The following is a 15,721-nucleotide window of genomic DNA, read 5'->3' as shown; positions in this document are numbered from 1 at the left end:
TCCCCCCTGCTCGTGCTCTCTCTCTATTTCTCTCTCTCTCTCTCTCAAATACATTTGACAAAATACAGCATCATTTCCTGATTAAAACTCTTCAGAGTATAGGGATAGAGGGAACATTCCTCAAGTTCATAAAAGCCATCTATGAAAAACCCACAGCGAATATCATCCTCAATGGGGAAAAGCTGACCCTTAAGATCAGGAACACGTCAAGGATGCCCACTCTTGCCACTATTGTTCAACATAGTACTAGAAGTCCTAGCAACAGCAATCAGACAACAAAAAGAAATAAAAATACTCAAATTGGCAAAGAAGAAGTCAAACTCTCTCTCTTCACAGATGACATGATACTTTATGTGGAAAATCCAAAAGACTCCACCCCCAAATTACTAGAACTCATACAGCAAATCAGTAATGTGACAGGACACAAAATCAATGCACAGGAATCAGTTGCTTTCTTATACACTACCAATGCAACTGTAGGAAGAGAAATTAAATAAATAAAATCTTTAAAAAAAGTGAGAAGGGGATTGCTATGTTTTTTTGAGTCTCATGAAATAACCTGGCTCCTGTGGTCAGCTGTATTGTACAAGTTAGGGGTAACTAAAAATCTCACAAAGTTTAGGTAAGAAAGTCTACAGTGGGGGTGGGGGGAGGGGAAACCGCACTTTAGAAGATCATTCTCAAGGTACTTCACAGTTGTTCTAACCAGTCACTCTGGCACCTAACATGGCAAAATCGTGATGGACAGCCTTTTCTTGTAATCAGATGAAGTTCCTTGTTATTTTGTTTTAAGACTTTTATAAACTTTAAAATAGTATCATGACCAATTAAAACTCCCTAGGTGGAAGCAATTTTTAACTTAGGCTGGTATTTAAACCATAGTTTCTAGTTACATTTTTGGAATTCTTTAACACTTGACTTGATATATTAGAAACCAGGGTCCTATGGAGCGTGTTAGAGACTCATTCTAATGAGATTTAGAGCATGAGAGATGCTCTGTTTTGTGCCACAAAAGGACTTCTAGCTCCATCAACTGTAAATGCAATGGTGTAAATCTAGCACCTCTAATGAGAAGTTAGCTTAAAATACACAGCCTGTCAATGGTGAGTCAGCAGCCGCAGAGAAACATACCGGGAGAACACACTGCAGGGGGATGAAAGCTTTGGTAGAAGCTACAAGTCTTTCAGGTGCCGGGGTACCATCCTGAGTCCTGAGGGTCGCTCCCTGAAAGAACCACCCCCTCAGCCCCATGGTCTCTTCTGTCCCACCCATGGCTAATGACCCATGGTGTCCTAGAAGTCAGACCTGGCTGGGATCTGAATGACGGAGTTCAGAACTAAGGAAACTTAGTTTGACTGTAAGATTTGTTTGACTGTAAGATTTCAATATGGCCAATTGGAGGTAAGAATATAATTGGAGGTCAAGGGACACTGTTCCACTGTGTGAAAGACATGACATCAAGGCCATTAACTAGGTCATGTTCACCACAACCGAACCTGCATTTATTATGGACAATCCACAATGAGTAGAGACACCCATAATAGTAAACACGCTTCTAAAAGGTACTTCATCTGCTTTCGAGGAGTAAATTATATTCTGGGGAAATCTGGCATCTCCTAGTGTGAAGGATATATGGGCCTTGAATCAGATTCCTGCTCAGGTGGTGGAATGGTCACGTGGTTCAAACTTTGAAGCCCAGACAATTCTGGTCCATCCCACTGTTCTGCTCCTGGAGCTGGGGTCACAGCCTGACCACCTGGGTCAGGAGGGTCTGGGAGCCTGCAGGGTTATGAGGCGGCGCCCGGGCAGGGGAGCAAATGGGGCCATGGCAGCTGTGTCCCCAGCGTGAGCAGTCCCAACGAGCAAGGCTCAAGACCGCAGCAGATGGGGCCTTCCCTGTAGGTCTCAGCTCATACCCACACCGCTGCCTGGACTAGCCTGGAGCAAACTGGCCAGGTCTCCCAGGGGATCCCTACTATGGACTGATGCACTGGAAGAACACAAACAGGAATATGAAGCAGATGAAAGCAAGCTTTGTGTAGAGTACTTATTAATATGTGAACGTCAGAATTTCTAACACTTGATATGCCATGAATTAATTCCCTTGGCCGAGGGTGTGTCATAATTAATAAATTAGAGTCTCGGGTTTTTGCCTCCTAGAGCCAATGTTTCACTTGCTTTGGAATAAATGGAACGGCCAACCACATAGGGGGAGAAAGCTCTCTGGATGCATTTGTAAAGAAAGCCAATTTGGAAAAGAAATCCCAAACATCATGGTTGTTAAAAGTGTAACACCACTGTGACTAATCCCGAGGAAAACCACTTCTGGGAAACAGGCCGATAGGAGCAAAGCTGTTCAAGAGAAATGTCATAGACTTGAGGAGAAAGTTTGTTTTAAAGACTCTTAGTCCTTCATTCTGACTTTTTTGGGGGGTTTCATTTTGGTAAAAGCTGTTTTCCCACAACATTCAGAGGTTTTCTAAAAAATGTTTATCATTTTATTTTTCATTAAAAAATGTAGACCTCTCGAACTCTAATGTCTGGTATCCACAGCCTGAAGGTATCCTGATGTAGAATGCTTTAGTTTTATATTCCAAAGAAACATTTAGAAATGATCCTAGGCCTCACTAGGAGCTGAGGCAATGTTCTGTTATTAAAAAATATATTTTTCTACCAAACTGTTGTAGAAAGAAATTGTAACTACAGTGATTATCTGATTATCAGACCCCTAGTTTTGGACAAAAGACTTGGGCACTTTGGAAAATGTTTCATATCCTCAAAGTACCTGCAATATTAATCAGGAGGTTTGCCATTTGGGACAGAATTATGCTTCTAAATCTTCTATAAAAATATACTGGACAAAACAAAGGGATTAACAGAGTCAATCCTTGAAATTAAAAATAAAATCTGAAAAAAAAATTAGAATTTTGTCTTTGGCTTCACATCTTGTATTACTCCCAATACCATGATCACTGGATATTTATCTCTTACTTTTGACATATATGACCTTGCTTAATCTCCTTCTTTACTCTGCACTGGGTACTGTATTAGTTTACTGGGGCTGCCATAACAAAATAGCATAGGATGGATCTCTTAAGCGACGGAAATGGATTTTCTCACGGTTCTGGAAGCTGGAAGTCCTAGATCAAGGTGCAGGTGGGGTTGGCTCCCTCTGAGGGCCTCTCTCCTTGGCTTGCCAATGGCTGTGCTCTAGTCACTTTGTCGCTGGTCCTTCTTGCAGGAGCACTCTGGAGTCCCTTCTTATAAGGACACCAGTCAGAGAGGATTGGGGTCCCACCTTTTCAGCCTCATTTTAACTTAATCACCTCTTTAGCTGTCCTCTCTAAATAAAGTAACATGTTGAAGTACTGGGAGTTAAGATTTCAACATCTGAATTTTGGGGGCGTGGACAATTCAGCCCATGACAGGTGTCATCTCCATTTTATAGATGAGGAAACTGAGGCCCAGGGAGACGACTCGCCAGATTCTTACTACACTGATTCTACCTAAGTATCTAAGAAAAATGATGTTAGATTTAGTCTCTTATTTCAAATCACATAGAAACTATTTTAAACCAATAATGGAATTTAGCTACAACCCTACCTTCCCTATTTATTGAGTTTATAGGTTTTTAAATTATTTAGGGTAAAAGAATCTGAGACTTGAACTCATCAAAGATAACTTAGCTTCAAGCTGTAGAATTCATTGGAAGTATAATATAAAGCATTTAAGGTATCAGAATTTCTAATATTATATATTCCAATATTATACATTCTAATATTGTACAATCAGTTAGCTTTTTAGTAGATATATATTTTTTCTTGTTTCTTTTTTCTATGCTTATGAAGCCATAATGATTCTTGTTCTGCCACTTACTAGCCATGTGACTTGGGGCAAGTTATTTAATAGTGTGATGTGTTAGCTTCTTCATTCATTGAATAGTGATATTAATAATTTCTGCAGTTGAGGGTTGTTATAAAAAGCAAATGAGTTAATACATGCAAAATATCTAGAGTTGCTCCTGGAATGCAGAGTAAATACATAAGTGTGAACAAATATTATATTATCTATGTACATATATATGCACATATACCATCTTGTTTACAAAAGCAGGATCAATACACTCTACCGGTATCAATCAATGCATTGTTTTCCACTCTTCTTTGTTCTGCTTGGACATACTGTAGCTCCCCTATAACAATATCTCCTTTGCCAGGTGGCATAATTTTAGGCTTTGCTAATAGAGAGTACTGGAGAGACAGCACAGGCATGGTAGGGGAAGGGGTTTCTCTTTCATTGAAAAGCACAGCAAAACCAAAATAATCCAGTTTAAAAAATGGCAGAAGACATGAACAGACATTTTTCCAAAGAAAACATACAGATGGCCAACAGACGCATGAAAAGATGCTCAACATCCCTCATCATCAGGGAAATGCAAATCAAAACTACAATGAGATATCACCTCACACCTGTCAGAATGGCTGAAATTAACAACACAGAAAACAGCAGGTGTCAGCGAAGATGTGGAGAAAGGGGAACCCTCTTGCCCTGTTGGTGGGAATGCAAACTGGTGCAGCCACTCCGGAGAACAGTATGGCGGTTCCTCAAAAAGTAAATAGAACTACCCTATGATTTAGCAAGCACACTACTAAGTATTTACCCAAACCATACAAAAATACTAATTTGAAGGGACACATGCACCCCGATAGTTATAGCAGGATTATCAACAATAGCTAAATTATAGAATGAGCCCAAATGTCCATGGACAGATGAATGGATAAAGAAGACAGGGCATATCTATATACAATGGAATATTACTCAGTGACAAAAGGGAATAAAATCTTGCCATTTGCGGGGCACCTGGGTGGCTCAGTCGTTAAGCATCTGCCTTTGGCTCAGGTCATGATCTCGGGGTCCTGGGATCGAGCCCTGCATCGGGCTCCTGGCTCCGCGGGAGGCCTGCTTCTCCCTCTCTCACTCGCCCTGCTTGTGTTCCCTCTCTTGCTGTGTCTCTCTCCGTCAAATAAATAAATAATAAAAAAAAATCTAAAAAAAAAAAAATCTTGCCATTTGCAATGACGTGGATGGAATTAGAGGGTATTATGCTAAGTGAAATAAGTCAGTCAGAGAAAGACAAATACCATATGATTTCACTCATATGTAGAATTTAAGAAACAGAACAAACGAACATAAGGGGGAAAAAAGAGAGGCAAGCCAAGAAACGGACTCTTAACTATAGAGAACAAACAGATGGTTACTGAAGGGGAGGTGGGCGGGGGGGGTGGGTTGAATAGGTGATGGGGATTAAGGAGGGCACTTCTATGTAAGTGATGAATCACTAAATTCTATACCTGAAACTGATATTACACTGAATGTTAACTAACTGGAATTTAAATAAAAACCTGGGGGAAAGAAAGGAGAAAAGCACAGCCGCCAGGCGCTTGCAGAAGACCCACTGGGGCTTACTCTCCAGGGAATTTTGTGGGCACCCCAGTGGCCAGCCTCCTGCTCAGCAGCCCCCACTTGCTGACTGCAGATGAGCTCTGGCTTCTGACGCCCCAGAGAACTTCTCTACCATCAGTGCCAGCTACCCCAACGTACTGTGTTTTCTGGGGCTTGGTTAGGACATGGGCATCCTTGGAAGCCCATTACTCTGCTACCACATCTTTTTAGTTTACTTCATCCATCCTGTTCCCTTGGTTTGTGTCTGCCATCTCCCCTTCGTGGTCTCCTCGGAGCTGTCGTCCTCAGCTGGTTTCTAATCCTGGCTATATCTACATGTCTATGGGAACATGGCTTTTATGGAGGTTGATACTTCATTAAATATTTAAGTGGACCATGCTGCCATTTTTCTAGAAATTAATCATATATTAGATGGAAATGCCAACTAAAGACGTTTTGTTTTTGTTTTTGTTTTTTGCTTTTTGACACGAGAAGAGCTCATGATACATTTTTAAATGGGAAACACAGATTGCAGGGCAGTTAAGAACATAACCGAGAAAAGTGAAATTATTTATTACTTCAAGCTTAGGAATAGGGACCTTGCTTCATCATCTCTGTACTATTTGTTAAATGTCTACCTCCGGCTGAACCTGAATATTGACATTTTTTTTTTTTTACTGTTGTAAAACAGATATTATTCCATTATAGTTATACAGGAAAAGCTGCCGGAACAAGCTGAAATAGCTCAGTTGGGAGAGCGTTAGACTGAAGATCTAAAGGTCCCTGGTTCAATCCCGGGTTTCAGCAGTGTTTTTGATGCTTATGCTAAATGTACTTTTTGGCAGTCTTAACCGAAATATAAGCTGTAAAGGGAATATTAGGCTCTCATGTGGATCTCTGGGGCGAATCGTAGGCTTTTCAGGGACGGGTGGTATCAGGAGTCTTGGGGGCCCTTTTTATATAAACCCACTAGCACTGTTTTACTTCCTGACTGTAATAGTAATAGCTGACTTTTCTAGAGTACTTGTTAATGTCAAGCTTTCTTCTAAACTCTATGTAGTAACTTATTTAAAATGGTCACTAATGGGCACCTGGGTGGCTCAGTCAGTTGAGCCTCAGACCCTTGGTTTGCTTAGGTCTTGATCTCTGAGGTCAAGCCCTATGTCAGGGTCCATGCTGGGGTGTGCGGCCTGCTTAAGTGTCTCTCTCCCTCTGTCCCAGTCCCCGCCACCTCTTAAAAACATGGCCCCTAAAAGTCTCAGTAACTACTTGCTAAATAAACAAAGTTTGTTCCTGATGCCTGGAATGTAGTAGGTATACAGTTAATGATTTTTACTTTGACCATCATTATTATTTCTATTAGCTAGGAACTTCAAAAGCTAGAACTAAGAGATGTGAGTTATTTCTTCTTTTTTGGGGGTGGGGTCAGTGGCTCACACATCACTTGCAATTGATATGAGTATTTCTAAGGACCTTCACCCTGCCATCTGATAAGGTAGTATTAAAGGTCATCATTTTCCTCCTGATTATTTTTAAATTCTGTATTAACAATTCCTTGCTTTTATATGGTCAATGTGAAAGGATATTTTCCCACTGGGCTTTAACTTTGCAGAATGGGATTTAGCTTCTATTCCAAAAGAATTCCCTGAGTTTACAAGCAGCAGAGGGTGGAGGCGTGTCTTTGAAGTCTCTGAAACTGAATGCAACCTTGTGTGTTCATGTACACATTTCCCTGGGAAGAATGTCAACAGGTATCAGATTCTAGGTTTGTGACCTAGAAAAGGTTTAGAAAAGTGATGCAAAAGATTTCCTCATCGCAACTACTTGCTGATAATTTGTGACCTGACCTTTGAATTTTACCAAGGTGCTGAGTGATAGGACTTTTCTTGATTATTGTGTTTGCCCCTTACTCAACACTGTATCTAGTGTGCGGTGGATTTCAGGAGGGAGCCCAGATTGCCAACAAACTTCCCTTCTGTCTGGGTGGTGGTCTTGGAGGCAAATTTCCCATAGTGAAGCAGACTTGACCATTTTTGGAGGGCCCCCTGCTACTTTGGGGTACCGTCCATGACCCACCCCCTCACTGGGTTTAACCTACTGAGGTGGATCTCACTCCTCCTAATTGTCTCTTTTCTGGGGGAGGTTAAGGATGAAATCCCCATATTACCTTTATTATTTGACTTTTTAAAAATCTTTCATTCTTCTGGATGCCATTTATAGACAATCTGGATGTCCAAAAGCAACACTGGGCAATGACTACCTATTCTTCCATCTTCATATGATTTAATTTCTATCACCTAAATGACATCACCATGACTTGGCTGTGCTTTGGTCAAGAGGTAATGTTTCCAGTTAAAGCCAGGCATTCTCTAGGCTTTGGGGATTTACATAAAGTACAAGAGCTGCAGGTTATTGTTTTTCAATTCCTCTTTTTCCCCAAGAATTTAACCACACTTCCAGAAAATCTGCCCCCTGAAGAATGAATTAGTTCAGGAATCGAGTTCCAATGATGAGGCTGGAGCAAAGGATAGGGTTCCCATAGAAGTCTGACAGCTGAAGGAGTGAGTCAAGTTCATAGAGAAACATCTAGGGTCCAACATCAGAGTCCACTTCCAAACACAAAGTCCATTGAGATAGAGGCAGGATCTGGGCCAAAATGATGAAACCAAGTGTTATAGGCCAAGGTAGGTGGGAGTCTCAGGAAAGAGGATGGGGAGCAAGCCTTAATGGACAACAGGGTTAGAGTGGTATAAAGGGCTCTAAACAAGATGGAAAACACTTGTAATTCTTCCCAGTAATCTCTGCACCATTATTACTTGGGATTTGGGTTCTGTACTATTTGTACATATATACAACACATACACACACAGTAGTGTTGGTATCTAAAGGGAATGTGGATTGTATTTACCAATATAATTGGAAAGAGAATCAAGTATTTAAAAAAATTATATTGTTTTTATGATTATAAGAAAGTATAAACTACTGAAACATTAAAATTTTTATGGAACTATATTGCTTAAAAAGTAAAGATAGGTCTACTCCAATCCCAACCCTGGAGATAACCACTGTTAAGAAGCTAGTATCTATTCCTTTTCTAGACTTTTTACTATGCACTGCTAATATAAAATGAATGTTTATACACATAAATGCACTTATATTTTAAACAGAATTAAACCATTAGGTCATAATATTTTTCCATAATTTCCAACCAGCAAGACTGAATGCATAAAATAATAATGGAAGTTTATTTTCTTTGGTATGTTTTCTTTTCAAGTTTCTTTTAATGGAAATTAAATAAAATATTAAAGGAGGCAAAGACATGAAAACTCAAGCCCTAACTATAGCATAATCCAAATTAAAAAAAATCATACTTCTACAAAATCTTAAGTGAGGGGGACAAATGAGTCTCATTAGTAACAATGATGATAATAGTAAGTGGAAACATTTATTGAATTTTTGTTCTGTGTCAGACCCCATTTTGAGCAATTTACAGGTATTAGTTCATTTAATCAGTGATGAAGAAATATAAAAAGTAAGCAGCAAATTGGCATTTATAGCAATTTTAGAGTTTTGTAGAGGGATCAGTCTATGTTCTATGATGTTCTATGGAGGAGTAGGAAGTTAACAATGTCACAAAGTCCAAGCAAGAACTAGTGGGGACTGGCAGTGTGCACAGCATTTAGAGAAAATGCTGCCATTATCTTTTTAAGGCCAGAGACCATAAATCATCTGCATGAGTACAATCTATATATATATATATAATTAGATAAGTGGTGATAGCTTATATCTGTCATTTAACTCATATTGATCACAAAAATACCAAATTGTTCTTTTAATTTCTCATTCTTAGTGTGGTGTTTAATTCACAATGATATAAATCACTTTTACAATCTTTATTATTATTAATTATAATTTGCATGAAATCACCTTAAAAACTCCAAAAGCACCTAGAGTCAGCTGGAATTACATTTACAAATCATTCTCTTGGAAAATGTAAAATATTGGCTAGAACTGATACCTTGGCCAATCTAAACCTGTCGGAAACAGTATAAACTGTTTAAAGTCTAGTAATTCTTCCAGCACGAGTTCATTTTGTTTTTACATTTGGGATCTGTAATCAGCAGAGTGGAAATGAAAATTGTGTTCATGCTTTTCTTTCCCTCAGAGTCTGTGAAACTCCCCAAATTAACTCCAAAATGGATTCAACCTATTTCCTGGAAAGTCTGGTGGGTAATTTTATGGCGGTTTTCAGTGTCATAGAGACAACAGAGCTTTTCAGGTAAAAGCTAATGGAGGAAGAGAAGGACTGCGAGATAGAGAACGAACAGGAAAGAAAAAGAGGGTATCCTCTTTTTTTTGTTTTAAGATTTATTTATTTATCCCAGAGAGAGAAAAAGAGAGAGAGAGAGCATGTGCGCATGAGTGGAGGAAGGGGCAGAGGGAGAGAATCTTCAAGCAGACTCTTTGCTGAGTGGGGAGCCTGATGCGGGCGGGGCTCAATCTCACAACCCTGAGATCATGGCCTGAGCCGAAACCAAGAGTCAGATGCTTAACCAACTGAGCCACCCAGGCGCCACATGAAAAAGTGGGTATCCTCTTAGGAAAGGGCTCAGAAATTAGGAGTAGTTTAGCAAAATTCGGCTGAAGAGTCTACTTTCTCAGGTACAAGGGTGTGGGCTTCTCCTTAGAAAGGAAACAAGGGAACACAGATCTCCAGTCTTGAGAAACTCTAATGGTTTAGTGTAGAATTGGCGCAAATTCAAGGATGAGCACCTCTTTTACTACGTTATTTTAAAATTCTACATGTCCACGTTTTAATCATCTTTTGTATTAAAATCTAAAAGCTAAGGGAGCCTGGATGGCTCAGTTGGTAGAGCATGCTCTTGATCTCGAGGTTGTGAGTTTGAACCCCATGTTGGATGTAGAGATTACTTAAAAAATAAAATCTTTTTTAAAAAATTTAAAAACGGTAAAAGCTATTTCAAAACCTACAACAATGATTACTGTGTTGGGCGCCTGGGTGGCTCAGTTGGTTAAGCGACTGCCTTCGGCTCAGGTCATGATCCTGGAGTCCTGGGATCGAGTCCCGCATCGGGCTCCCTGCTCAGCAGGGAGTCTGCTTCTCCCTCTGACCCTCCTCCCTCTCATGCTCTCTGTCTCTCATTCTCTCTCTCTCAAATAAATAAATAAAATCTTTAAAGAAAAAAAAAAAAACAAAAAAAAAAAACAATGATTACTGTGTTCCAAAATGCAGCCACTTCTTGGTTTACAAAACTTTAGAAAGTGGTCCTGACTAAATGTGAAACCACAAACTTACTCTAATTTTTTTTTTCTTCCAGGGTTGTCTCTTATTCTGCCTTTTAAATAATTTCTGAAAAAATAAAACAAGATGAAACCAGAGAGGGAGACAAACCATAAGAGACTCTTAATCATAGGAAACAAACTGAGGGCTGCTGGAGGGGAGGGAGGTGGGGGGATGGGATAATTGTGTGATGGACATTAAGAAGGGCTCGTGATGTAATGAGGACTGGGTGTTATACAAAACTGATGAATCACTGACCTCTACCTCTGAAACCAATAATACATTACATGTTAATTAATTGAATTTAAATTTAAAAAAACATCAAAAAAACCCCATAATTTCCATGTTTGGGTTCCTTCCAGGAGAAAGTTCATAGGAATAATTAGATATAGCCAATGGAAAAGAATTGTGCCCTGTACCCAACCCTCTCAAGAACCTCACTCTAAAAATATAGTTTTAAAAGCTCTAAAATGTGTGAAAACATCTATGTCTACTTTCGTTCCAAATGAAATACACCTGGATAATTTTGTGTAACTGATGAAGATCACAATTATTCTCTTTTTTCTTTTAGAAGTAGCCTTGATCTTTTTCCCCTAGGATAATTAAGGGTAGATTTGACAAATGCTATATAATTTGCATACTCTTCACTTAGTCTGCATGCTGGGCCTGAGTTTTCCTCTCAGTTTAGAGAACTGAGTTGACTGAATATGCCTTTTTATGGCTTTATGGATATGTAAGATCCATATCTACCATCAGCACCTTTCCCTGTCAGTTACACGAGGGAGGATTCTTAGCTTCTTTTACCCACATATCACTAATTTTATGCCCATCAATCTTGCCTTCTGATGAAAAGGAAGGGGGGGTCGCTTCCTTTATTTCTGGGACATTACATCTCCTGTTCACCTGGCAGCAACTCTCTGCAAAGATGACAATCAATCCGGGACTTACCGGCTAGCCTACAGTGATCTGGAAAAGCTTTCAGAGGTTATTTTGCAGAGCTGACAAAATTGTTCTACCAGAAGACCAAGAATATGCACCTTGATCTTTTGCCAATTTATCGGACTTGTAAAAAGGTAAATTTGCCCAGAAATGAACATTTATGCTCCCTGAATAGTTCCACATAGTTAATGAATAACACCTTCCATAAACCAGGGCTTAGCTAGCTTCAGCCCTATCCTAAGTAGTTTCTGTTCTTTCTCCTATGTAATCCTCACAACATCCCCATGTCAGCCCCATTTTACAGAGGAGGAACCCAGATGTAAGGAGTTTTAGTGCCTTGCCCAATGTCTCACAGACAATGGATCAGGTCAGCATTTAAACTTGTCTGACCTCCAAACCCTGGCTTACTTGCTCTGCGATGTCTCTTCCTGGATAAGTGGTCTGTTCATCAATTCCACATGTCATCGGATTAGATTAAAGGGTCTGTATTAATTGCATAATTTCATCCTTACCTTCTTTTCCTAAATTAAATGTTCACACTGTCATGGAGACAGCTTTGATTTACTGGTACTGATTATGTACCAGGCACTCAGCTGGACAGCTTCACATACTTTCATTTCCTTGTAATGACAGCTCTGGAGGCAAGCATTATTATCCGCAACTCTAGGTATAGGACATTGATGTGCAGAGAAGTAATCCATCTGTGGTCACACAGTGAACTAGGGACAGGGCCAGGATTCAGCCCATCCCTCTGGAGGCAAGCATTATTATCCTCAACTCTAGGTATAGGACATTGATGTGCAGAGAGGTAATCCATCCGTGGTCACACAGTGAACTAGGGACAGAGCCAGGATTCAGCCCATCCCTGCTGATGCCACAATAAAGTCTTCTTGGAGCTGATAGTGTCCTGATGAACCAATGTTCTAATTCACATTTACACCTTGCCCTTGACCAACCAACCAGCACACGTTAGCTTGTTTTTTTGTTTTGTTTTGTTTTGTTTTGTTTTTAACAAACCCACACTCCATGATTCTGGGTGGAGTCTTACAGAAAATAACTAAAAGTGACATTTGGAAGGACTAGACTTTTCTCTTTGATCCTTATTTTTTTTTTTCTAACTTGCCAAGTCATCGTCTTCTTCTTCTTCTTCTTCCCTCCTTCTCCTCCTCCTCCTCCTCCTCCTTCTTCATAAATATACCTTTTGCTTTAGGACATAGAACTCAGAACAGTCTTGAACATGAGTGGGTCAGTAACCGCAAATTTCAAACCTTCCATTTAAAAAAAATAAAAAGTAATCTTTCATCTGAGAACCCACTCAAGTTAAATATGAAAGTTCCTCTTGCACTAAAGGGTAGAAAGTAGTTTGAACATCTTACGGTTTTCTTTATCTTGACCTGAACGTGTATTTCTACTCTGAAAATTACCATTTGTGTTTGGAGAGCCCCAGAGAACTGAGGAAATGCCACTTACTCCGGGACACCTCATATAATGTCATTTATACATTATGTACTCAACAAATACGTTTTTGAGACTTCTTCCCCCTGTTCAATCCAAAACATCTTATCCTGTGCCTTGTAATAACGGGTGTCAGTCATACCTTGTCAACCAACTCTATGGAGATCCCCGGATGTGTGAGTTCTGTGGTGGGTGTGAACTTGGCTGGAGTTAGGTTTGGCAGCTGAACCCTCTTGAATGTAAGCAAGCCAAGCGTAGTTTTCAGGGTGTGCCAGACCCTCTAAAACCAGGTTTACCCCATAGCTGAAAAGACACTACCCTATTCTGAGAGGAAACGCAATTTTGGTGCCAGGTCGTTTCCTACCTTCCTTCCTTTTGACTGCCTTTAGAACACTGGTTATTCCCGCTGCCAGAAATGTCCTCTTGTATGGTCTCTGCACAAACTTCCAGATTTAGCTCAGTTCCTAGCTCCTCCCGAAGCCTCCAATAATTATTCAACCCCTCATCGATCTCCTACGTGCAAAGTCCTGTCAGCAGCTAATTTTCATGTATTATTTGTTATGTGATGTCCTGTCATTTCATCTAGACTGGCTTTCCCTGAGACACGCATGCTACCTTACACTTCTATTATGTGCCACCGTCTTGAGGATGTAGCAAATGACAATCCAAGTCTTATGACTTTAGAATATCTTGCAAATACATTATTTACTCACAGGCTAAAAAGCCCAGGGATCCTGTGCTATTGCCAAAGCAAATGAGCAGTTGTACGAAAATCACACAAGGGGATTTTAAATTTGCTTTTAATACCCCTGGCAGCCCTCTTAGATGAGTTGGGACTTTTGGGGGGCATCTTTGACAACGGAAAAACCGAATCAGTGGTAGTCTTGCAGAGTCATCTTCTAGGCCAGTGATCTGGTCATCTTCTAGTGAACCTGAAATCCCATCCTATAGACTTTGTATTTTGTATTTTTAAAAAATTCTATTTACTTATTTGAGAGAGAGAGAAAGTGAGAGAGAAAGAGCACGAGCACGGGGTAGGGGGGGCAGAGGGAGAAGCAGACTCCCCGCTGAGCAGGGAACCCAATGTGGGGCTCAATCCCAGGACCCTGGATCATGACCTGAGCTGAAGGCAGATGCTTAACCCACTGAGCCACCCAGGTGCCCCTAGACTTTGTATTTTTTAAATTTATATCTTCCTTGAGCAACAGAAATCACTTTAGACATTTACAAGTAAGTTTCAAATTTAAATTTGGTTTAGACCTGAGACTAGTCCCATGCATATTCTTTAAAAAATGTTTTAAAGTTGAGGTAGAATTTAATACAGTAAACTCATATTTTTTCATTTACTATTTTGAGTTTGACAAACAGGAAATCATGTAACCACCAGCACAACTAAGATACAGAACCCTTCCATCACCACTCCACCAAATTCTCCCAGTTCTTTAGAGTTAACCCCTTCTCCCATGTCCAGGCAACCACTCATCGGTTTTCTGTCCCCATAGTGTTGCCTTTTCCAGAATGTTCTAAATGGAATCAGGCAGTGTGTAGACTTTTAAATTTGCCTTCTTTCACTTAACATAATGCATTTGAGATTCATCTATGTCGTTGTGTGTATGGATAGGTTACTCCTTTCTATTGCTAAGCGTGCATATTCTTTTATGGATTTTTAGAATCTTGGTTTTAAACAAGTGTGGGGATCTGAGATCACTATTAATGACATACGTACAACCATGGCCAATGCCTCCCTTGTTTCACCCTGTGTATGATAGATAGGCAACGGCTGCATGTCTAATGTTTAACAAGTACAACCATCCATGCCAGGACCCAAGTTATAAGAAATACATGGAGACATCAGCTGATCCTTCTTGGGAAGGCCGAGGTGCAGGAGAGGTAAAGTTTTGCCTGGGGACAAATGCCTGGGGACAAAAAGACTACATTTGGGAGTTGAGAAATGTGAGCCTAGGTCACCATGCTCCACATTAATTAATCCCTGTGTGCCTGTGGGGTGGGTATAGCCTTTAAAAAAAACAACAACAAAACACTGCATTACTGTAGTTTGATTGCATATCCCTGTCAAATTGTACAAATGTAAATATAAAAAGATAATTACAGAGAAGGACATTGACAGGAAAACAAGAGATGCTATAGTGTTCTTAATATACTTGCCACACATCAGTTTCCAAATATGTTGTCTAAGTTAGAGCTGGCGACTTTCTCAAAACTCTGTTCCAAGATTATTTGACCATAGAGTTGAGGGTCCATATTCGAGCTCTCTATTCTGTTCCATTGGTCTATATGTCTGTTTTTGTGCCAGTACCATGCTGTCTTGGTGATCACAGCTTTGTAATATAGCTTGAAATCGGGCAACGTGATGCCCCCAGCTTTGTTTTTCTTTTTCAGCATTTCCTTGGCGATTCGGGGTCTTTTCTGATTCCATACAAATTTTAGGATTGTTTGTTCCAACACTTTGAAGAATATCATTGGAATTTTGATTGGGATGGCATTGAAGGTATAGACATTTTAACACTGTTTATTCTTCCGATCCGTGAGCATGGAATGTTCTTCCATCTTTTTGTGTCTTCT

The 15,721-nt window shown here is 40.0% G+C and overlaps 1 non-coding gene across 1 annotated transcript; it reads left to right on the top strand.

Moving 5' to 3' along the window:
* The first annotated feature begins 6,176 nt into the window (after positions 1-6,176).
* On the top strand, positions 6,177-6,249 carry TRNAF-GAA (transfer RNA phenylalanine (anticodon GAA)). Its single transcript has one exon. It is a non-coding gene; the product is annotated as a tRNA-Phe (tRNA).
* The last annotated feature ends 9,472 nt before the right edge of the window (positions 6,250-15,721 follow it).

Source organism: Halichoerus grypus, chromosome 4, assembly GCF_964656455.1.
Source record: "Halichoerus grypus chromosome 4, mHalGry1.hap1.1, whole genome shotgun sequence".
NCBI lineage: Eukaryota > Metazoa > Chordata > Mammalia > Carnivora > Phocidae > Halichoerus > Halichoerus grypus.
The sequence above is the reverse complement of the archived record's forward strand: the minus strand, read 5'-3'. Positions and strand labels throughout refer to the sequence as shown.